General features: G+C 40.1%; 1 protein-coding gene across 1 annotated transcript in view; it reads left to right on the top strand.

Moving 5' to 3' along the window:
* LOC129769350 (uncharacterized) overlaps positions 1–25,923 on the top strand; it is a 201,617-nt gene that overhangs the window by 56,101 nt on the left and 119,593 nt on the right. The gene's annotated exons all lie outside the window — the stretch shown is intronic.

Genomic DNA, 25,923 nt, shown 5'->3' with positions numbered 1-25,923 from the left:
ACAGTAAATTACATTCAATGCGACGTGCCGAAGCGCCACTCAGTATCGCATTGGAGGCGATTTTAACCTGTAATTGAACATTTGCGATGACAGTGGTACAGTGTCGACTTTCAATGTGGGGTCATAATTTGGATCTCTATGTTTACAAAAATGTCCAACTAAATAAGTCGCATTACATGTCCGTCCAATTAGCTAAATGTCGAACTAATTGTAAATTACTGTACTTTCAATCTGGAAACAATTTAAGAATGGGTGAAAATTGAATAATCAGGAAAGTCCCCAACTATCAATAAGCTCAGAACAACTGCCAAATTCACATACTCATCAGATCCTGGCAAACAAATGATGAAAAAATCAATTTGTGTTTTATTATTATTTTGCATAATGTTTTAGAAAGCATTGAACTGTATTTCCTAAACTCTTTTTTGGAAGGTTCCAATTTAGAAAACTTAGTACTCGTGGTTTTGAAAAAAAAACCATTTCGAACGCCCTTGATGCCGCCTTGTTCTGGATTTGCCACCAAAACAGATTGTATAAAGAACAAACTTTTTTCTTCTGCTACCAGCTGCCGTTTTGCGATTGCGTTTGGCACTCGCTACTCGCTGCAACTGCCTGTTGTCTTGATGTCCACCGAACCGAATGTGTTCTGTTCCGAATGCGGGTTTTCTTATCGTCGCGAGCAGCTTTGCCAGCTAACTCGATCACTTCGGCGGCCGAAACTATATAACGCCGGCTAGGTGGACTGGTGCACTGGTACTAACGCGCTCGGCCTAGCTACCCTTGCGGGGAACTCCAGATCAACACGGTTCGAGCGGGATTTCCCTTTTCCTTCACTTTTCCTCCTTTACCATGTCCAGACATGGCTGCTTGGGTTGGTTTGTTGATGTGTTGTGATGCGAACCGATGTGGTGTACGGTTTGAATGAGAATGATCGTTACGGCAGCGGAGCGGGGATTTTTAAGCTGACTGGCTGGCTCGAGAATTACGCATGTGTGAGACTGCGACCAATGTTTCGTTCATTTTTTTCTTTTTCCTTTCCAATCGTGCTTCATTATATTTCGCTGCTGCTCTGGTTGCCCGTTTTGGTCGGTACGATTTGAGGAGCACAAAATGGACCAATCAAAAATGGGCACATAGTGCATTTTGACAATGGTTGATAATTCACAATTATTCAATTATTTATCTCAAGAAAAATGAAATGTTATTCGTTATGATAGATGCGTAGATATATTTCCTATCAATTGATGCAAAAACCTTTGCGATCTATTGAGAAATGTTCGAGTTATAAGCGTTCCAAATCTTGCATTTTTTCCTACTTGTTCAGTGCCTAGATTTCCATTTCACCCCCTATATCTTCCGGTTAGACGTAGTCCTACGTCAAAACGTTTTCAGTTTCACGAATGCGGTGATATGTTGGTGTGCGTTAAGCCGGGTTCAGACGGTGCGAGTAAGCATACGAGTCGGTCTAGTCAGTTACTGCAGTACAGCTACTCACACCGTGTGAACACATCATGCCAGTTAGTGTCATGTGTGATTCGGCGTGCGAGCTACTTCAAATTTTTTTGAATTTACTCGCACTCGCATCCCTCAAAACGTCAAAAACAGAATTTAGCGCTCGAATCAGGGATGCCAAATCTTTACATTGTCTTTACATGTCTCTATTTTTAAGATATTTGAAAATATGCGAAGATTATTATAGACTTGAAAATTATTGAAAAAACAAATAAAACCCTCATAGTTTCTAAGCGGAATCGTTGTTATTAAACGGTTTTATTTAGCTTGCCCTGTAATCTGTTTGTATGTTTGTAACATGTCCCACATTAGTAGAAATTTGACCCCCTTCTTGTTGACCGATTGATCTGAAATTTGGAACACACCTTTATCTCTGTAGTCATTACAAAACTGCGTATTTCATTATCTTGTAAATCCAAGATAGAGGCCGCTACAAAATGGCGGATCCCTTTCTTCCTCAAAACCTCATCAATGTGGGTTTTCCAAAACCCCATCAATATGGGTATCAAATGAAAGGGCTTGACTAGCAGAATACAGTTATTTAAGAAAAATGCAAATCCAAGATGGCTGCCACTACTAAATGGCGGACTACATAGTTTCCCAAAACTTCATTAATATGGGTGTTGGGGGGAAGCAAACTACGCCACTGATGACTTGATCTGAACCTGCGCATCCGGACGGTGCCACTCCATGACGCACCCAGACAATCATTGACAGCTAGCTGTCATCACTGTCATTCTGAAAACTTCTCTCGTACCACACATTCTTTGCTAATCACAAAAAAGGAGTAGAGATAGAACCCAAAATAAAGTTGAATTCCCAAATTGTTAAATAATTGAATCATCCTGTCGTGCTTTGAATTTAAAACGAGGAGATCAAATGTAGGTAAAACCTAATAATGTAAAGTTCTTGTTTAATTATTGTTTCTCTTAATAAATACAGCTTTGAGCTCGCTATACATTGATAAAAACGCGTGCTGAATAGAACCTCCGAAACCCCCGTAACAATGGGTATCAAATGAAAGGGATTGACTAGCAGAACACGGTTATTTGTGAAAAATGCAAATCCATCAAAATTCTACCAAATGGCGGACTACATATTATGTCAAAACACCATTAATATGGGTATCAAATGAAAGGGCTTGAATAGTAGATCACAGTAGATCATGAAAAATTAAAATCCAAGATGGCCGCAATCACAAAATAGCAATATACTTTATTAAACGGTTTTATTTAGCTTGAACTGTTCGTATGTATGTATGTATGTCTGTAGGATTGTCCCACAGTAATAGAAATTTGACCAATAGGAACTGACCGGATAGGAACTGCTGTCATTTTAAAACTGCTTATCTTGAAAAATCCAATTTGGCCTCCGCTCAAAATCGCTGATTCCATATCATCTCAAAAAAAAGGTTGATTGAGATATGTGTATCAAACCAACGAACTTGACTTGGAGAACACACTATGTATTTTCTGCAATCTACTCAATATCGGTATCAAATGAAATTTTTTGACTGATAGAATACAGTACAATGCCTTTATTGTAGAGAAATATTCTAATGAAACAGATAATGTACTAAAAACTAGAAAATAAAATGAGTAAACAAAAACTTTTTAAATTATAAAATCCATTCATTTTCATTATCCACAATTAGTGATTTCATCATATGTCCCACTATTTTATTTTAGTCTTATCAATGCCCTAGACTAATGAAGGAGAGGTGTGATAACTACTAACTGCAACTTGCCTAATTATTTTCTCTAGCTTTTAGTACATTATTATGTTTAATCACAAATAAACCGTTTAACTTAAAAAGTTTTTTTACTCATTTTATTTTGTTTTGCACGCTGGTGGGGCACGTTTTCTTTTTGAGATAGTTTTCTTGGGATTCTAAATATAAAATCATTATCGGGCACAATTTTCATTCGAAATTCACTCACAACTTCCAAAAAAAGTATTGTTCTAAAAAACAGAATACATATTCCATTTAAAAAAGTAGATTTTCATTCATTATTTTAGTTTTTGAGGCGTATTTATTCCTCCTGCAAATCTACTATCATTTTCATTTCACAAATTGGTACACGAAGCTGCTGTCAAGGCGAAATAATTCAAAATTTGAAAAATCTTTTAGACTGCCATTTGTAGCACTACATACTTTCGGAATTATTTTAGCTATGGATGCTTTCGAGATTCTAAAAAAATATCGACAATAATCTGAACGATATTCCAGAAGAAAGGTACAACATTTCTAGTTTCACTTATGTAGGTATAGCATCCCTCATGAGTGTATCTTGCGTTGTATTTGTGGAGCAATTAAATCCAACAGTTTTTTCACTTTTTCAGGTGTTATTCTCAACACTGCTCTGTACTCTCGGGGATCATCATCGTAGAGTTACTTCAATATTGTATTTGTTGCTCCTTTTTTTTGCATCCAATTCCTGGACCGAATCCTTTTTTCTTTCTGCTTTTTCCGGATAGTACCTTCAGTTCAAAGAAATTCAGCACAAAGTATTTTTAAACACGACCAGTGTGTGTTTAGCGATAAAATTGTGTAATGATAAATTCAACTGAAAATCTAAGACGAAAACTGCCAATAAAGAAGTCGATTTCGGATCAATCATCTGACAAATTCGGATCTGATTGCTGTTTCTGACGATTTGATGGACATTTGAAAAACCGCCTGGCATCTCTGGAAAACCTGTGCCGTAGTATCTAGTTTCTTGCCAGCAGCTCACATTGTGTGAACGGACAAGGCGAGTCAACCATTTGTCAAGCGAGTTCACCGGGTCAGTAGCTGCTCATTGTGAAGCCAGCTACTAGCAACGTATAAATGGGCCTTTATATAGGCTGATTTGTTTATATTTACGACGTCAAATGTACAGTGTCGACGTCTGGTGGCGATATTAGTGCTTGGGAGGTAAATTATTCTCCATCAGATCAGAAGGGCCAAGTGCAGTGTAAAAATATAAAAGTTTGAATGAAAATTTTTACTTCATGTTGTTTGATTACCTAACACATGTAGTTCTGACACTCACTTATCCATTTGTCGATGCATTTCCTGTTTGTTCCACAAATAATTACTATTATAATATAAAATCGTCATTAGACAGTTTTCGTTCAAATGTTTCTGCGGTATCGGAAAAAAACCCTTTTTTCATCACCCATTTTATTCAACCTATTTACATCTGACATTCCAACTCTCCCTGATGGAGGAATATTGTCGCTGTTCGCGGATGACACATCCATAGTATATAGCGGAAGAGTTATCGGACCTCTCACTGCCAAACTCCAGAGAGGCTTGAATGTCCTGTCTGAGTATTTTAGCAGCTGGAAGATCTGTATCAATGCAGCGAAAACCCAGGTCATCATTTTCCCTCATTCTATGTCTCCCAGACTTGTTTCGTCTGAGAATAACTCAATACGATTGAATGGCTCAGTGGTGGAATGGACTAAAGAGGCAGTGTACCTTGGCCTCACACTAGACAGCAAGCTTCTTTTCAGGGAGCATATTGATAAAACGAGCACTAAGTGCAATATCCTAATTAGCTCATTATATCCACTCATACATAGGAGATCTACCCTATCCTTGAAAAATAGGTTTGCTGTCTATAAACAAATTATCTTGCCTGTCATCGAGTACGGTATGCCCATTTGGGAGAGTTGGGCTAACAGCCACCATCTCAAACTGCAGAGGATCCAAAACAAGATCCTCAGGATGATTTTGAATAGTCCACCTCGAACTCGAAACTCTGAGGTCCACCGCCTGGCTGGTGTAGCGACCCTGGAGGAACGGAGAACGGTAGTTCTAGAGAGGTTCAGAGTTGCTTGTCTGCGATCCGCCCATTTGATTGTACGCGATCTTGTTCACTAGGTTAGGTTATCAAATTCTTTCAATTAGGTAGGTTGTCAAAATTTTTCAATTAGTTAGGTTATCAAATTCATCTGATCCTTTACTTGCCTTCAAAGTATAATTTTGTACAACCAGTTGAAAGCAACAAACTTTGAATATTATAAAACTGTGAATTCCAAAGATGAAGAGCCGTTTAGGCTAAATCAATTGATATGTATAACCAAATTTATAGAACATTTGTTAATGTAAGTAAAAGTTATTTTACTACTAGGCAAACTTTCATTCGGCATCGGACTGTTGAGTAATCCAGTTCATTTTGCTTTCGCTGCGCTTCGATCTAAGATTGGACCCCACCAGTGGTAATCCAACTTGGAAATCGTCGTTTGATGTTTCCGTTCGCTTTTCGCGTTATTCGTATCGTGTGTTTTTCTTTACGCGTCATAAATTGGACGCTTCGCGTAGTGTGCGATGAGCAAGAAGAAGCGAATTCGTATCGATGGGTGTTACATCAGAGTACAAGCTGTGTGGCATAATTCAGTCTTTTTCCAAGCAGTTAACATTGTTTATTTTCCGTCTTCATAAGGGCTTCGTTGGTGCCTTTGAGAATGCATCAATGCAATTAACTGACGTTATGGCAGACGTTAAGGTTGTGCACCAAAAAATTATTTGGGAATACCAAGCATCTTGAATGTCTTACTGGAATGTTATAAGTTATTTGGGTTCGCATGCCAGTCGCAAAACTGCCTTCAACTAGGATTGCATTTGCGCTAATATTGATCATAATGAAACATTGCTACTGTTTTCGAGGTTGTTATTATTCTCTTGTTTAGTCATCAAGAAAGTAAATGTTCTGGAATTTTGTATGTGATTAGGTTTTGCTTGCCAGTAGCAAAACTTCCTCCACTAAGGGTGACAGCTGCGCTTCTCTCGAGCATGAGAAAGTAATGCAACTCTTTTCGAGGCCAGTAATATTAACAGAAGCGTTTTTTGCATCAAATTGCATCACGGAAAAAACGCTATAGAAATTCGCCCAGTAGACCGATCCTTTTGAAAATTTTAGACAGTAAAATAAAATCTATTAAACAACTTTTGGCATTTTCTTTTTATTCATACTTCGAGCCCAAGCCCGTATGCTCGCACCTTCCTCTTTACCCCGTCCATAAGGTTCTGTACAACGTCAGGTTGTAGTTTTTTTTGAACAGAAATCCATTTTCTCTTGAAGTCCACCTCCGATTTGACAACTTTTGGGTTCTTCCGGAGGGTCTGCTTCATAATCGCCCAATATTTCTCTATTGGGCGAAGCTCCGGCGCGTTGGGCGGGTTCATTTCCTTTGGCACGAAGGTGACCCCGTTGGCTTCGTACCACTCCAACACGTCCTTTGAATAGTGGCACGAAGCGAGATCCGGCCAGAAGATAGTCGGGCCCTCGTGCTGCTTCAATAGTGGTAGTAAGCACTTCTGTAGGCACTCCTTAAGGTAAACCTGCCCGTTTACCGTGCCGGTCATCACGAAGGGGTGCTCCGCTTTCCGCAAGAGCAGATCGCTTGCCACACCATGTACTTTTTGGCAAACTCGGATAGTTTCTGCTTGCGAATCTCCTACGGAACGCTGAATTTGTCCTCTGCGGAGAAGAACAACAGGCCCGGCAGCTGACGAAAGTCCGCTTTGACGTAGGTTTCGTCGTCCATTACCAGGCAATGCGGCTTCGTCAGCATTTCGGTGTACAGCTTCCGGGCTCGTGTCTTCCCCACCATGTTTTGCCTTTCGTCGCGGTTAGGAGCCTTCTGAACCTTGTATATACGCAGGCCCTCCCGCTGCTTGGTCCGCTGGACGAATGATTGACAAATTCAGCTTATTGGCGACATCCCGGACCGAACTTCTCGGATCACGTCTAAACTGCTTAACTACGCGCTTGTGATCTTTTTCACTGACGGAGCATCCATTTTTGCCGTTCTTCACCTTCCGGTCGATGGTTAGGTTCTCGAAGTCGTTTTAGTACTTAGCTGACTGTGGATTGGACGATTCCCAGCATCTTACCGATGACCCGATGTGACAACTCCGTATTCTCGAAATGAGTGCACAGGATTAATTCACGACGCTCTTTTTCGTTCGACGACATTTTTCCAAATTTACGAAAAATTGACAATGAAGCATGGCCAACGTGATCTATACACTCTTATCTGATTATAAGCGAAAGCTGAAGATATAATTCCTAAAAATTAAATTTCTACAGCGTGTTTTCCGTGATGCAATTTGATGTGACACACCCTTTATTCCGTGTATTGAGAGAGCGCAACTCTGTTCAAATTTCATACAATTACTATTGATAATTTCATCCAAGGTTTTAATCCCGGCCAGCTGATGTATCTCCGAATTTCGCGTTCTGGGTGGAGAGTTTAGAATCATACGAAGAATTTTGTTTTGTATGCGTTGAAGTTTTATTTTGTGTGTTGGAGCACAGCACTCCCAAAAAGGCATCGCATATGCGATAACTGGAAATATTATTTGTTTGTATACTGCAAGTTTATTCGTTAGAGATAATCGAGAGTATCTATTGATCAGGGGATAGAATGACCTGATTAAAATGTTGCACCTTGTGTCTGTTTTGTCAATGTGTGCTCTGAAGGTAAGCTTTCGATCGAAAGTTAGACCCAGATACACTACTTCTGAAGACCATTCAATGCTATTGCCATTAAGACTGATTGTCATATTTTGAGGAGGAACAAGCTTTGGAGTGTTCTTGTGGGGAAACAATATGACTTGTGTCTTTGCTGCATTTATGCATATTTTCCAATTATTGAAATATCCCGACAAAGAGCCTAACCCTCTTTGAAGTTTAGATCTTAATTCCGTGATACTTCTGCCCTTGTAAATGAAGGCAGTGTCATCTGCAAATAGTGACAGTTTCCCATCAGATGGGAGTGCGGGAATATCTGAAGTGTAGATATTGAAAAGAATTGGTCCCAAGATGGATCCTTGAGGAACACTTGCATTCACAATGAATTTCTCTGATGAAATATTGTTTATAGAATTATAGAAACATTGAACGCTCTATCAGAAAGATAATTTTTGATAATCAAGTATGTAGGAAAACCAAAGTTCATAAGCTTGTAAATGAGACCATTATGCCAAACATTATCAAATGCTTTTTCAACATCAAGAAGTGCCATGGCAGATGATTTTGAAACTGACTTGTTTCGTCTGATTATATTGTATACTCTACGAAGCTGGTGAATTGTAGAGTGACTTTTGACGTAGGACTACGTCTTTCATTTCTATACCGGGGTGTAAAACCAAAGTTTCGAGAACGAAAGCGTTACGCTGGAGACCGAGATTTTGAGCGTTAATAGCTCTTAAACAACTGAACGAAATGGTATGATAAACACTTCATTTGAAAGATAAAATGTCTACGCGTCATATACTTGTTACTTTTTCATCCAAAAACTTGTTTCAATAGTCTTAAAATTGCTTTCAAAACAGGCTATTGAAATCACCAATCGGTATATAAGCGAGCGCCGCTCGTAAACCCACTCAGTTATGATTGAACAGCGATTGGAGCATGTTGTCGCTGTTGTTGTAAAGCTAATTTCGTTTATCATGAAAACGCTGATGAACGGTGTCACCAAGAGCCTGTTTGTGTACCTAAGGCCAAAAGGGAATCCATCAGGAGGAGAGTGATGCCACGGTTCCGTTTGAAACATCGGAGCAGCCGCCACACACACATACACGCGCGGAATTCTCGTTGCTATCATCGTTGCTGAAAAATAATCTGCCAGTTCCCCTGGGAATTGAAAAATACATTCATGCGAAATAGTTTATTTTAATGTTTTCTATCCATATAACACTGCAACCAAATACATTTGGTTTTGTTATTTTTCAATCAATCGCAATTAACAGGAAAGCTTCTGAATATTTTTTTCCCCATCAGTGGAAATTTTCGTATCCAATATTGGATGCATAACATGAAAAACGGAAAATGTTTCACATCGCGAAAATCAAGTCATTTTCGAGCGATTATTTGTTTTCTACTCATATAATGCTTCGACCAAATACATTTCGTTTTGGATTTTTTCAATCAAGTGCGATCAACGTAAGACCACGTCTTTCGGCAATTTATTAGAGGTGCAATGAATCTTTAGGAATTCCCGCTCTACGCGCACTGGCAAACAATGTTTACTCAACAATTTCTCAAACTAGAAATGGGTGTTGTGAGAAAGGATTAGCGAACGCGAAAACGACAAACGGGAGAAAGATACGTTTGGAGGTTGAAGGAAATTGGCAGAAAACTTCTTCATTCTATCATTCAAATAATGTGATTCATAGCACATCGTTTTGCCAGAAAGAGATTATTAATGCTCAAAGGAGGAATCGAGTCCTCCGAGGAAATTACCCAGCGCAAATTAGAGTCGACTATCGATTGCGGCATTCGTACACAAATAATTTTATAATGCAGTTTCACCAAAGTGATTTCTTCGGATATATTCACTACATCATGTCATGTATTTCATATTCTTCATAAGGAAATCCATATCCATGGCACCTATCGGTAACGAATTATTATCGAAACCACGATTTTCGCTAAATGCTCCTTTCAGTTCGGCCTGTAAAAAACTTTTCTGTACTCTAATCCATCAAATTTGGAGCCCTGAAAAGGGCTGTTGATTATATGCTAAGCTAATATAGCACGCTCTCCTCGGATACGATGGGCCAGCTGGATGTCCTTGGGCATGATGTGACGCGTTTTGCATGGATAGCACACAAATTGGTATCTTCAAATAAGCCTCCTGCAGCGTCATAACCGCGGAACTTTGGAAGCGCAAGTTGGTTTTGAAGTCCTGAGCAATTCCACGAACCAAATGCTGCAAAGGTAGCTTGCGGATCAGCAATTCGGTCGATATCTGATAGCGACGAATTTCATGCGAAGTTCCCGGTCGATAGCGATGTGGCTTCTCCACCTATCCTGCTACTGGTGCGCTTATCCGAGCTGACTTCGTGTGCCTTACCACCGAATGACTAACGAGCTGTCTGCGAAAGACTAACGAGCTCGAGTCCTCATGGTGCGAGAGTAGAGTAAGAAATGAACGAAAGGGAAGGAAGGAAGGTATTGAATTAGAGAGACTTTAAACTCTGAGAGTTCATTCGTCTCTAATGAACGAAAGCAAAGGAAGCGTCATTTTATAAACCATAAAAGTATAGAATCTAAATCCCACCCTTATTATATTCGTGAGTATACAGTAAGCTTATACAATAAAGAGGGTGGGGTTTACATTCGATTCTTTTATGTTTTATAAAATGACACTTCCCTTGCTTTCGTTCATTTCTTACTCTACTCTCGCACCGTGAGGACTCGTTTCATCGGGACTAAGCAGACAGCTCGTTAGTCTTTCGGTGGTAAGGCACCACGAAAGCAGCTCGGATAAGCGCATCAGCCGCAGGAAGCGTGAAGAAGCCACATCGCTATCGACCGGGAACTTCGCATGAAATTCGTCGCTATCAGAAGTCGACCGAATTGCTGATCCGCAAGCTACCTTTGCAGCATTTGGTTCGTGGAATTGCTCAGGACTTCAAAACCGACTTGCGCTTCCAAAGTTCCGCGGTTATGACGCTGCAGGAGGCTTATTAGAAGATACCAATTTGTGAGCTATCCATGCAAAACGCGTCACATCATGCCCAAGGACATCCAGCTGGCCCATCGTATCCGAGGAGAGCGTGCTATATTAGCTTAGCATATAATCAACAGCCCTTTTCAGGGCTCCAAATTTGATGGATTAGAGTTCAGAAAAGTTTTTTACAGGCCGAACTGAAAGGAGCATTTAGCGAAAATCGTGGTGTCGATGATAATTCGATACCGATAGGTGCCATGGATATGGATTTCATAATGAAAAATATGAAATATATGACATGATGTAGTGAATATATCCCCATATCGAAGAAATCACTTTGATGAAACTGTTTACCGTTTGTCGTTTTTAATTGTTGGGAAAGGGCATTATTTCTGCTGACTAAATTCCAAGAAAAAATCCATTCTATCTTTAAGCGTGATTCATTCTGCTTCGGATCAACGGAACAGTATGATAATCATTTCATACAAAAGATAAAATGTCCAAGAGTTATATGATTGCTATTTATTGAATCGAAAAATTGTTTCAATAGCTTAATGATAGCTTCGAAAACAGGTTATTGAAATCATTCGTATCCGTATGTAGCGCGCCCACTTGGAAACCCATAATTCTTATTGGAATGTGAGATGGGGAAGCTCATACTTACGTCTATGCATTATGCTGTACACTACAGACTTTTTTTCTCCGTACTGATTAAGAAGCCGACCGAACTATCGGTCGACAAGTCAGTCTGCAGTCGGCGGGGGCTCTTAATTTCGTTTTTGCAGGTCGAACCGAAAAAATTTCAGTCGAGTTAACTCTTTTTTACAGTAATGCTTTTGAATCCGGACACTTTGCATTACATTCAATATCATACCACAGCCATAACATTTTTTTCATGTTGAATTTATGCGATTAATAGTTGCTAACATAGTTACTGATAGTTTCTTGATAGTTACTTATCAATCGCATTAATTCAACATGCAGAAAATGTTGTGGCTGCGGTATGGTATTAAATGTAACGCAAAGTGTCCGGATTCAAATACATTACTGTATACTTACTTCGATGATATTCGTTTCTCTCTCAGGGTAAGCAACGAATATAATAAGGGTAGGGTTTAGATTCTATACTTTTATGGTTTATAAAATGACGCTTCCTTTGCTTTCGTTCATTTCTTACTCTACTCTCGCACCGTGACGACTCGTTTGTTTGGGACCAAGCAGATAGCTAGTTAGTCTTTCAGTGGTAAGGCACACGAAAGCAGCTCGGATAAGCGCACCAGCCGCAGGATAGGTGAAGAAGCCACATCGCTATCGACCGGGAACTTTGCGTGAAATTCATCGCTATCGGAAGTCGACCGAATTGCTGATCCGCAAGCTACCTTTGCAGCTTTTGGATCGTGGAATTGCTCAGGACTTCAAAACCGACTTGCGCTCCCGAAGTTCCGCGGTTATGACGCTGCAGGAGGCTTATTCGAAGATACAAATTTGTGTGCTATCCACGCAAAACGCGTCACATCATGCCCAAGGACATTCAGCTGGCCCATCGAATCCAAGGAGAGGGTGCTATATTAGCTTAGCATATAATCATCGGCCCTTTTCAGGGCTCCAGATTTGATGGATTAGAGTTTAGAAAAGTTTTTTGCAGGCCAAACTGAAACGAGAATTTTCGTTTGGATGCCATACAGCATCGAGAAAATTCCGGAAAGATCTAATCGTTGCTGAAAAATAATCTGCCAGTTCCCTGGGAATTGAAGAACACATCCATGCGAAAGAGTTTATTTTAATGTTTTCTAATTATATGGCGAAAACAGCGACCAACTACATTTGATTTCGTAATTTTTCAATCAAGTGTAATTAGCTGGAAAGCTTCTGAAGATTATTCTTTCCCATCAGTAGGATATTTTCGTATCCAATATTGGATGCATAACATGAAAAACGGAAAATGTTTCGTATCGCGAAAATTATATAATTTTCAATCGATTATTGCTCAGTCGCCGAAATTTTCATACTCAGAGAGTTCATTCTCCTCTAGTTTGCCTTCCAAATTGCCATCGTAAACCACACCTTCTCTCGATTCAATCACGCACGAAAAGCATACTGAAATGATATTCTGGTGGTGAAACCCATTCATTTTTCGTGAGGCGTCGTGCACAAATTACGTAACGCGATAAGGGGGGAGGGGGTAGATGTTGCGTTACTTTCTGTTTATTAGAGATAGGAAATTGCGTTACGAAAGGGGGGGGGGGAGAGGTGGTTCAAAATTCGGATTTTTAGCGTTACGTAATTTGTGCACGACGCCTGAGGACTTCGACAAGACAACATCGTTACTGAACGAGCTGAACGGCGAGGGATCGAGGTATTCATTACCTGGCCTGACCTGACCTGAAATGCAATCAGTTTGTTTTAACTGTGAGGGAGCGCAGAAAAGCCGATGCTGATACTCTCGTGACCAAGAGAGTATCAGCATCGAAATACGGTTCCTCGGGAAGACATAGAAGCAGCCGCCACACACACACATACACGCGCGCAACTCTTTTCGTTTGCTGGTTATCGAGAGGAAACCTGGAAAGAAATGATCGTTGCTGAAAAATAATCTGCCAGTTCCCCTTGGAATTGAAAATTACATTCAAGCGAGTTTATTTTAATGTTTTCTATCCATATAATACTGCGACCACATACATTTGGTTTTGTGATTTGTCAATCAAGTGCAGTTAGCAGGAAAGCTTCTGAAGATTATTCTTCAGAACAAGGTTTTTTGTATCCAATATTGGATGCATAAAACCTTGAGTCTCCAACGTAACACTCTCGTTTTTGAAGTCACCCAAATATTTATTTATTCATTCATTCAGGATGGATTTAGATTCAACTCCAAACAAATGATCTCTAAATCAACGATAGTCCTACGTCACCCTTGCGGTTATACCATAGATATAACCCACTTCCTGTTTTTCGGAATCCAAACTGCTCATCCAAAAATATATTGTGCTCATCTGCAAAAGCAAGAATGCGCGTTAATATAATTTTTTCGAATACTTTCGAAAATGCTGGGAGAAGGCTAATTGGTCGATAGCTCTTTGAAGAAGAAGGATCTTTTCCGGGTTTTAGTATCGGGATCACTTTTGCCAACTTCCAACTCGAGGGGAAGTAGCCAAGTGTGCTGTGCCGATATCCTCATTCCCACACTAGACCATATGTTTCCAATAAAACACCGATTCATTCATTCTCCCATTTCCATGTCATAAACCACCCAATGTGACACACTCTCCTTCCCCGAATCCATACTCATTATTTGTAACGTGAGAAGTCCCAAGCGCCCTAGCGCTAAGCGACATGACTCACTAACCTCCATCTGTTTACCATTAACACAAGGTGCAATGCTCAGCCCTCCGCATCGCATTGCGACCTGACCCACATCTGTTTACTATTAACGAATGGCACATAGCATAGCGTAACTATAGCTATCCCTCTCTTGGAAGTATTGAACCATTTATTATATACACTAGGCTAAGAACTTTCTTGTAAGCAAAACGACAGAAATAAAATCAATCTGGTAAATACCTCAAACTGGTGAAGTACCTCAATCCGAAACTCTCCAGTAGAAAACACCGAACAGAATATGGCGACCGTGAACAGAGTCTAAGTCTTCGGAACAGACTTAGAGTTATCGAACGAATCGATTAATAAAGTGTAAAAGTGTTCGGAAAAAGTGCCAAAAAAATTTACGACTTATCAGATATAACAGTGATGGTGCTGGATTCGAAAAACAAGAATCAAAACGGCGACCCGCAGGTCACCGTAATCCAAAACCAGGAACAGCATAGCCTGGAGCACGAAGCACACAGTGTAAAATTGTGGCTAATCTTAGCAATAGTAGTGATACAGTTGATGATCACATTTTATAAAGCGTATAAAAAACAGGAAGTGGGTTATATCTATGGTATAACCGCAAGGGTGACGTAGGACTATCGTTGATTTAGAGATCATTTGTATGAAGTTGAATCTGAATTCATTCTGAATGAATGAATATTGGGAGAACTTCGAAAACGAGAGCGTTACGTTGGAGGCACAAGGTTTTATGCATCCAATATTGGATACGGAAATATCCTACTGATGGGGAAGAATAATCTTCAGAAGCTATCCTGTTGATTTCGATTGATTGAAAAATCACAAAACCTAATGTATTTGGTCACAGTGTTACATGGATAGAAAACATTAAAATAAACTCTTTCATATGAATGTAATTTTAAATTCCCAGAGGAACTGCCAGATTATTTTCAGTAACGATTAGATATTTCCACATTTTCCTCGATACTGGAAGCCCACCAGTGGTTAATGCTAACTCGATAACCATCTGTTAATAGCACTTGATTGAAACATATTTGGTCACAGTGTTACATGGATAGAAAACATTCAAATAAACTCTTTCACATGAATGTACTTCTAAATTCCTAGAGGAACTGGCAGATTATTTTCCGGATCTTTCTCGATCCAAACGGAAAGAATTCCGTGCGTGTATGTGTGTGTGTGTAGCGGCTGCTCCGAGATCTTCCCGGGGAACCGTTTGTAGCATCACTCTCCTCCTGATGGATTCCCTTCTGGCCTAAGGTGCACAAACAGGCTCTTGGTGACACCGTTCATCCGCGCTTTCATGATAAATGAAGAGCTTCACCACAACAGCGACAACATGCTCCAATCGCTGTTCAATTAGAACTGAGTGGATTTCCGAGCGGCGCTCGCTTATATACCGATTGGTGATTTCAATAGCCTATTTTGAAAGCAAATTTAAGACTATTGAAACAAGTTTTTGGATCAGAAAGTAACAAGTATAGAACGCGTAGACATTTTATCTTTCGAATGAAGTGTTTATCATACCATTTCGTTCAGTTGTTTAGGAGCTATTAACACTCAATATCTCGGTCTTCGACGTAACGCTTTCGTTTTCGAAACTTTGATTTTACACCCCGGTATAGAAATGAAAGACGTAGTCCTACGTCAAAATGCGAGAAGAGAATATCACTCAGCGCGGCCCGCTCAATAGCAGCCATGAACACATTGTGAAAATAAAGTGTGACCACCCCGCTCAGGAGAAGCCATGAACACAGTGCGAAAATAAAGTGTGACCACCCCGCTCAGTAGAAGCCATGAACACAGTGTGAAAATAAAGTGTGACCACCCCGCTCAGTAGAAGCCATGAACACCGCGCGAAAATAAAGTGTGGCCCCCTGCTCAATACCAGCCACGAACACCGCGTGAAAATAAAGTGCGGCAGACCGCTCAGTAGCGGCAATAAACAATGTGCTAAGCGAAAAAAACAGGAAGTGGGTTATATCTATGGTATAACCGCAAGGGTGACGTAGGACTATCGTTGATTTAGAGATCATTTGTATGAAGTTGAATCTGAATTCATTCTGAATGAATGAATATTTGGAGAACTTCGAAAACGAGAGCGTTACGTTGGAGGCACAAGGTTTTATGCATCCAATATTGGATACGGAAATATCCTACTGATGGGGAAGAATAATCTTCAGAAGCTATCCTGTTGATTGCGATTGATTGAAAAATCACAAAACCTAATGTATTTGGTCACAGTGTTACATGGATAGAAAACATTAAAATAAACTCTTTCATATGAATGTAATTTTAAATTCCCAGAGGAACTGGCAGATTATTTTCAGTAACGATTAGATATTTCCACATTTTCCTCGATACTGGAAGCCCACCAGTGGTTAATGCTAACTCGATAACCATCTGTTAATAGCACTTGATTGAAACATATTTGGTCACAGTGTTACATGGATAGAAAACATTCAAATAAACTCTTTCACATGAATGTATTTTTAAATTCCTAGAGGAACTGGCAGATTATTTTCCGGATCTTTCTCGATCCAAACGGAAAGAATTCCGTGCGTGTATGTGTGTGTGTAGCGGCTGCTTCGAGATCTTCCCGGGGAACCGTTTGTAGCATCACTCTCCTCCTGATGGATTCCCTTCTGGCCTAAGGTGCACAAACAGGCTCTTGGTGACACCGTTCATCCGCGCTTTCATGATAAATGAAGAGCTTCACCACAACAGCGACAACATGCTCCAATCGCTATTCAATTAGAACTGAGTGGATTTCCGAGCGCCGCTCGCTTATATACCGATTGGTGATTTCAATAGCCTATTTTGAAAGCAAATTTAAGACTATTGAAACAAGTTTTTGGATCAGAAAGTAACAAGTATAGAACGCGTAGACATTTTATCTTTCGAATGAAGTGTTTATCATACCATTTCGTTCAGTTGTTTAGGAGCTATTAACACTCAAAATCTCGGTCTCCGGCGTAACGCTTTCGTTTTCGAAACTTTGATTTTACACCCCGGTATAGAAATGAAAGACGTAGTCCTACGTCAAAAAGGAGTAAGCTATTGAACAATGCGTTAAGTAAAAAAAAAAACCCGCGCAGTAAGCCATTGAGCAATGTGTTAATTGAATAAAAGACTTGGGACCGTTCAACACGAATAAACTCGTCACGATGGAACGCAAAAGCACATAACAAAAACTCAAAATTGCGTTCACCTCAGCGTTTTCTCATCCATGTCTGTTAAATTATACACGACGGAACGCGACAACAACAGCTACACCAGGATCCACGGCAGGAGCAACATCTTTAGTGAGTAACAAATATAGATAAATGTAACTAGCGATATATTCATGTTCAAAAAACAGGAAGTGGGTTATATCTATGGTATAACCGCAAGGGTGACGTAGGACTATCGTTGATTTAGAGATCATTTGTTGGGAGTTGAATCTAAATCCATCCTGAATGAATGAATAAATAAATATTTGGGTGACTTCAAAAACGAGAGTGTTACGTTGGAGACTCAAGGTTTTATGCATCCAATATTGGATACAAAAAACCTTGTTCTGAAGAATAATCTTCAGAAGCTTTCCTGCTAACTGCACTTGATTGACAAATCACAAAACCAAATGTATGTGGTCGCAGTATTATATGGATAGAAAACATTAAAATAAACTCGCTTGAATGTAATTTTCAATTCCAAGGGGAACTGGCAGATTATTTTTCAGCAACGATCATTTCTTTCCAGCTTTCCTCTCGATAACCAGCAAACGAAAAGAGTTGCGCGCGTGTATGTGTGTGTGTGGCGGCTGCTTCTATGTCTTCCCGAGGAACCGTATTTCGATGCTGATACTCTCTTGGTCACGAGAGTATCAGCATCGGCTTTTCTGCGCTCCCTCACAGTTAAAACAAACTGATTGCATTTCAGGTCAGGTCAGGCCAGGTAATGAATACCTCGATCCCTCGCCGTTCAGCTCGTTCAGTAACGATGTTGTCTTGTCGAAGTCCTCAGGCGTCGTGCACAAATTACGTAACGCTAAAAATCCGAATTTTGAACCACCTCTCCCCCCCCCCTTTCGTAACGCAATTTCCTATCTCTAATAAACAGAAAGTAACGCAACATCTACCCCCTCCCCCCTTATCGCGTTACGTAATTTGTGCACGACGCCTCACGAAAAATGAATGGGTTTCACCACCAGAATATCATTTCAGTATGCTTTTCGTGCGTGATTGAATCGAGAGAAGGTGTGGTTTACGATGGCAATTTGGAAGGCAAACTAGAGGAGAATGAACTCTCTGAGTATGAAAATTTCGGCGACTGAGCAATAATCGATTGAAAATTATATAATTTTCGCGATACGAAACATTTTCCGTTTTTCATGTTATGCATCCAATATTGGATACGAAAATATCCTACTGATGGGAAAGAATAATCTTCAGAAGCTTTCCAGCTAATTACACTTGATTGAAAAATTACGAAATCAAATGTAGTTGGTCGCTGTTTTCGCCATATAATTAGAAAACATTAAAATAAACTCTTTCGCATGGATGTGTTCTTCAATTCCCAGGGAACTGGCAGATTATTTTTCAGCAACGATTAGATCTTTCCGGAATTTTCTCGATGCTGTATGGCATCCAAACGAAAATTCTCGTTTCAGTTTGGCCTGCAAAAAACTTTTCTAAACTCTAATCCATCAAATCTGGAGCCCTGAAAAGGGCCGATGATTATATGCTAAGCTAATATAGCACCCTCTCCTTGGATTCGATGGGCCAGCTGAATGTCCTTGGGCATGATGTGACGCGTTTTGCGTGGATAGCACACAAATTTGTATCTTCGAATAAGCCTCCTGCAGCGTCATAACCGCGGAACTTTGGGAGCGCAAGTCGGTTTTGAAGTCCTGAGCAATTCCACGATCCAAAAGCTGCAAAGGTAGCTTGCGGATCAGCAATTCGGTCGACTTCCGATAGCGATGAATTTCACGCAAAGTTCCCGGTCGATAGCGATGTGGCTTCTTCACCTATCCTGCGGCTGGTGCGCTTATCCGAGCTGCTTTCGTGTGCCTTACCACTGAAAGACTAACTAGCTATCTGCTTGGTCCCAAACAAACGAGTCGTCACGGTGCGAGAGTAGAGTAAGAAATGAACGAAAGCAAAGGAAGCGTCATTTTATAAACCATAAAAGTATAGAATCTAAACCCTACCCTTATTATATTCGTTGCTTACCCTGAGAGAGAAACGAATATCATCGAAGTAAGTATACAGTAATGTATTTGAATCCGGACACTTTGCGTTACATTTAATACTATACCGCAGCCACAACATTTTCTGCATGTTGAATTAATGCGATTGATAAGTAACTATCAAGAAACTATCAGTAACTATGTTAGCAACTATTAATCGCATAAATTCAACATGAAAAAAATGTTATGGCTGTGGTATGATATTGAATGTAATGCAAAGTGTCCGGATTCAAAAGCATTACTGTAAAAAAGAGTTAACTCGACTGAAATTTTTTCGGTTCGACCTGCAAAAACGAAATTAAGAGCCCCCGCCGACTGCAGACTGACTTGTCGACCGATAGTTCGGTCGGCTTCTTAATCAGTACGGAGAAAAAAAGTCTGTAGTGTACAGCATAATGCATAGACGTAAGTATGAGCTTCCCCATCTCACATTCCAATAAGAATTATGGGTTTCCAAGTGGGCGCGCTACATACGGATACGAATGATTTCAATAACCTGTTTTCGAAGCTATCATTAAGCTATTGAAACAATTTTTCGATTCAATAAATAGCAATCATATAACTCTTGGACATTTTATCTTTTGTATGAAATGATTATCATACTGTTCCGTTGATCCGAAGCAGAATGAATCACGCTTAAAGATAGAATGGATTTTTTCTTGGAATTTAGTCAGCAGAAATAATGCCCTTTCCCAACAATTAAAAACGACAAACGGTAAACAGTTTCATCAAAGTGATTTCTTCGATATGGGGATATATTCACTACATCATGTCATATATTTCATATTTTTCATTATGAAATCCATATCCATGGCACCTATCGGTATCGAATTATCATCGACACCACGATTTTCGCTAAATGCTCCTTTCAGTTCGGCCTGTAAAAAACTTTTCTGAACTCTAATCCATCAAATTTGGAGTCCTGAAAAGGGCTGTTGATTATATGCTAAGCTAATATAGCACGCTCTCCTCGGATACGATGGGCCAGCTGGATGTCCTTGGGCATGATGTGACGCGTTTTGCATGGATAGCTCACAAATTGGTATCTTCTAATAAGCCTCCTGCAGCGTCATAACCGCGGAACTTTGGAAGCGCAAGTCGGTTTTGAAGTCCTGAGCAATTCCACGAACCAAATGCTGCAAAGGTAGCTTGCGGATCAGCAATTCGGTCGACTTCTGATAGCGACGAATTTCATGCGAAGTTCCCGGTCGATAGCGATGTGGCTTCTTCACGCTTCCTGCGGCTGATGCGCTTATCCGAGCTGCTTTCGTGGTGCCTTACCACCGAAAGACTAACGAGCTGTCTGCTTAGTCCCGATGAAACGAGTCCTCACGGTGCGAGAGTAGAGTAAGAAATGAACGAAAGCAAGGGAAGTGTCATTTTATAAAACATAAAAGAATCGAATGTAAACCCCACCCTCTTTATTGTATAAGCTTACTGTATACTCACGAATATAATAAGGGTGGGATTTAGATTCTATACTTTTATGGTTTATAAAATGACGCTTCCTTTGCTTTCGTTCATTAGAGACGAATGAACTCTCAGAGTTTAAAGTCTCTCTAATTCAATACCTTCCTTCCTTCCCTTTCGTTCATTTCTTACTCTACTCTCGCACCATGAGGACTCGAGCTCGTTAGTCTTTCGCAGACAGCTCGTTAGTCATTCGGTGGTAAGGCACACGAAGTCAGCTCGGATAAGCGCACCAGTAGCAGGATAGGTGGAGAAGCCACATCGCTATCGACCGGGAACTTCGCATGAAATTCGTCGCTATCAGATATCGACCGAATTGCTGATCCGCAAGCTACCTTTGCAGCATTTGGTTCGTGGAATTGCTCAGGACTTCAAAACCAACTTGCGCTTCCAAAGTTCCGCGGTTATGACGCTGCAGGAGGCTTATTTGAAGATACCAATTTGTGTGCTATCCATGCAAAACGCGTCACATCATGCCCAAGGACATCCAGCTGGCCCATCGTATCCGAGGAGAGCGTGCTATATTAGCTTAGCATATAATCAACAGCCCTTTTCAGGGCTCCAAATTTGATGGATTAGAGTACAGAAAAGTTTTTTACAGGCCGAACTGAAAGGAGCATTTAGCGAAAATCGTGGTTTCGATAATAATTCGTTACCGATAGGTGCCATGGATATGGATTTCCTTATGAAGAATATGAAATACTTGACATGATGTAGTGAATATATCCGAAGAAATCACTTTGGTGAAACTGCATTATAAAATTATTTGTGTACGAATGCCGCAATCGATAGTCGACTCTAATTTGCGCTGGGTAATTTCCTCGGAGGACTCGATTCCTCCTTTGAGCATTAATAATCTCTTTCTGGCAAAACGATGTGCTATGAATCACATTATTTGAATGATAGAATGAAGAAGTTTTCTGCCAATTTCCTTCAACCTCCAAACGTATCTTTCTCCCGTTTGTCGTTTTCGCGTTCGCTAATCCTTTCTCACAACACCCATTTCTAGTTTGAGAAATTGTTGAGTAAACATTGTTTGCCAGTGCGCGTAGAGCGGGAATTCCTAAAGATTCATTGCACCTCTAATAAATTGCCGAAAGACGTGGTCTTACGTTGATCGCACTTGATTGAAAAAATCCAAAACGAAATGTATTTGGTCGAAGCATTATATGAGTAGAAAACAAATAATCGCTCGAAAATGACTTGATTTTCGCGATGTGAAACATTTTCCGTTTTTCATGTTATGCATCCAATATTGGATACGAAAATTTCCACTGATGGGGAAAAAAATATTCAGAAGCTTTCCTGTTAATTGCGATTGATTGAAAAATAACAAAACCAAATGTATTTGGTTGCAGTGTTATATGGATAGAAAACATTAAAATAAACTATTTCGCATGAATGTATTTTTCAATTCCCAGGGGAACTGGCAGATTATTTTTCAGCAACGATGATAGCAACGAGAATTCCGCGCGTGTATGTGTGTGTGGCGGCTGCTCCGATGTTTCAAACGGAACCGTGGCATCACTCTCCTCCTGATGGATTCCCTTTTGGCCTTAGGTACACAAACAGGCTCTTGGTGACACCGTTCATCAGCGTTTTCATGATAAACGAAATTAGCTTTACAACAACAGCGACAACATGCTCCAATCGCTGTTCAATCATAACTGAGTGGGTTTACGAGCGGCGCTCGCTTATATACCGATTGGTGATTTCAATAGCCTGTTTTGAAAGCAATTTTAAGACTATTGAAACAAGTTTTTGGATGAAAAAGTAACAAGTATATGACGCGTAGACATTTTATCTTTCAAATGAAGTGTTTATCATACCATTTCGTTCAGTTGTTTAAGAGCTATTAACGCTCAAAATCTCGGTCTCCAGCGTAACGCTTTCGTTCTCGAAACTTTGGTTTTACACCCCGGTATAGAAATGAAAGACGTAGTCCTACGTCAAAAAAAAAATTTTTTTTTTTAATATGACAAGATTTATACAAACGCATCGATCGTTTTCAATAGCGCAAACCTGTACAATATATATATAATCTGAACGGCTGAACGGCGAGGGATCGAGGTATTCATTACCTGGCCTGACCTGACCTGAAATGCAATCAGTTTGTTTTAACTGTGAGGGAGCGCAGAAAAGCCGATGCTGATACTCTCGTGACCAAGAGAGTATCAGCATCGAAATACGGTTCCTCGGGAAGACATAGAAGCAGCCGCCACACACACACATACACGCGCGCAACTCTTTTCGTTTGCTGGTTATCGAGAGGAAACCTGGAAAGAAATGATCGTTGCTGAAAAATAATCTGCCAGTTCCCCTTGGAATTGAAAATTACATTCAAGCGAGTTTATTTTAATGTTTTCTATCCATATAATACTGCGACCACATACATTTGGTTTTGTGATTTGTCAATCAAGTGCAGTTAGCAGGAAAGCTTCTGAAGATTATTCTTCAGAACAAGGTTTTTTGTATCCAATATTGGATGCATAAAACCTTGAGTCTCCAACGTAACACTCTCGTTTTTGAAGTCACCCAAATATTTATTTATTCATTCATTCAGGATGGATTTAGATTCAACTCCAAACAAATGATCTCTAAATCAACGATAGTCCTACGTCACCCTTGCGGTTATACCATAGATATAACCCACTTCCTGTTTTTCGGAATCCAAACTGCTCATCCAAAAATATATTGTGCTCATCTGCAAAAGCAAGAATGCGCGTTAATATAATTTTTTCGAATACTTTCGAAAATGCTGGGAGAAGGCTAATTGGTCGATAGCTCTTTGAAGAAGAAGGATCTTTTCCGGGTTTTAGTATCGGGATCACTTTTGCCAACTTCCAACTCGAGGGGAAGTAGCCAAGTGTGCTGTGCCGATATCCTCATTCCCACACTAGACCATATGTTTCCAATAAAACACCGATTCATTCATTCTCCCATTTCCATGTCATAAACCACCCAATGTGACACACTCTCCTTCCCCGAATCCATACTCATTATTTGTAACGTGAGAAGTCCCAAGCGCCCTAGCGCTAAGCGACATGACTCACTAACCTCCATCTGTTTACCATTAACACAAGGTGCAATGCTCAGCCCTCCGCATCGCATTGCGACCTGACCCACATCTGTTTACTATTAACGAATGGCACATAGCATAGCGTAACTATAGCTATCCCTCTCTTGGAAGTATTGAACCATTTATTATATACACTAGGCTAAGAACTTTCTTGTAAGCAAAACGACAGAAATAAAATCAATCTGGTAAATACCTCAAACTGGTGAAGTACCTCAATCCGAAACTCTCCAGTAGAAAACTCCGAACAGAATATGGCGACCGTGAACAGAGTCTAAGTCTTCGGAACAGACTTAGAGTTATCGAACGAATCGATTAATAAAGTGTAAAAGTGTTCGGAAAAAGTGCCAAAAAAATTTACGACTTATCAGATATAACAGTGATGGTGCTGGATTCGAAAAACAAGAATCAAAACGGCGACCCGCAGGTCACCGTAATCCAAAACCAGGAACAGCATAGCCTGGAGCACGAAGCACACAGTGTAAAATTGTGGCTAATCTTAGCAATAGTAGTGATACAGTTGATGATCACATTTTATAAAGCGTATAAAAAACAGGAAGTGGGTTATATCTATGGTATAACCGCAAGGGTGACGTAGGACTATCGTTGATTTAGACATCATTTGTATGAAGTTGAATCTGAATTCATTCTGAATGAATGAATATTTGGAGAACTTCGAAAACGAGAGCGTTACGTTGGAGGCACAAGGTTTTATGCATCCAATATTGGATACGGAAATATCCTACTGATGGGGAAGAATAATCTTCAGAAGCTATCCTGTTGATTTCGATTGATTGAAAAATCACAAAACCTAATGTATTTGGTCACAGTGTTACATGGATAGAAAACATTAAAATAAACTCTTTCATATGAATGTAATTTTAAATTCCCAGAGGAACTGCCAGATTATTTTCAGTAACGATTAGATATTTCCACATTTTCCTCGATACTGGAAGCCCACCAGTGGTTAATGCTAACTCGATAACCATCTGTTAATAGCACTTGATTGAAACATATTTGGTCACAGTGTTACATGGATAGAAAACATTCAAATAAACTCTTTCACATGAATGTACTTCTAAATTCCTAGAGGAACTGGCAGATTATTTTCCGGATCTTTCTCGATCCAAACGGAAAGAATTCCGTGCGTGTATGTGTGTGTGTGTAGCGGCTGCTCCGAGATCTTCCCGGGGAACCGTTTGTAGCATCACTCTCCTCCTGATGGATTCCCTTCTGGCCTAAGGTGCACAAACAGGCTCTTGGTGACACCGTTCATCCGCGCTTTCATGATAAATGAAGAGCTTCACCACAACAGCGACAACATGCTCCAATCGCTGTTCAATTAGAACTGAGTGGATTTCCGAGCGGCGCTCGCTTATATACCGATTGGTGATTTCAATAGCCTATTTTGAAAGCAAATTTAAGACTATTGAAACAAGTTTTTGGATCAGAAAGTAACAAGTATAGAACGCGTAGACATTTTATCTTTCGAATGAAGTGTTTATCATACCATTTCGTTCAGTTGTTTAGGAGCTATTAACACTCAATATCTCGGTCTTCGACGTAACGCTTTCGTTTTCGAAACTTTGATTTTACACCCCGGTATAGAAATGAAAGACGTAGTCCTACGTCAAAATGCGAGAAGAGAATATCACTCAGCGCGGCCCGCTCAATAGCAGCCATGAACACAATGTGAAAATAAAGTGTGACCACCCCGCTCAGGAGAAGCCATGAACACAGTGCGAAAATAAAGTGTGACCACCCCGCTCAGTAGAAGCCATGAACACAGTGTGAAAATAAAGTGTGACCACCCCGCTCAGTAGAAGCCATGAAC

The sequence above is a fragment of the Toxorhynchites rutilus genome, chromosome 1, assembly GCF_029784135.1.
Source record: "Toxorhynchites rutilus septentrionalis strain SRP chromosome 1, ASM2978413v1, whole genome shotgun sequence".
In the NCBI taxonomy this organism is placed as follows: Eukaryota; Metazoa; Arthropoda; class Insecta; order Diptera; family Culicidae; genus Toxorhynchites; species Toxorhynchites rutilus.
The sequence above is the reverse complement of the archived record's forward strand: the minus strand, read 5'-3'. Positions and strand labels throughout refer to the sequence as shown.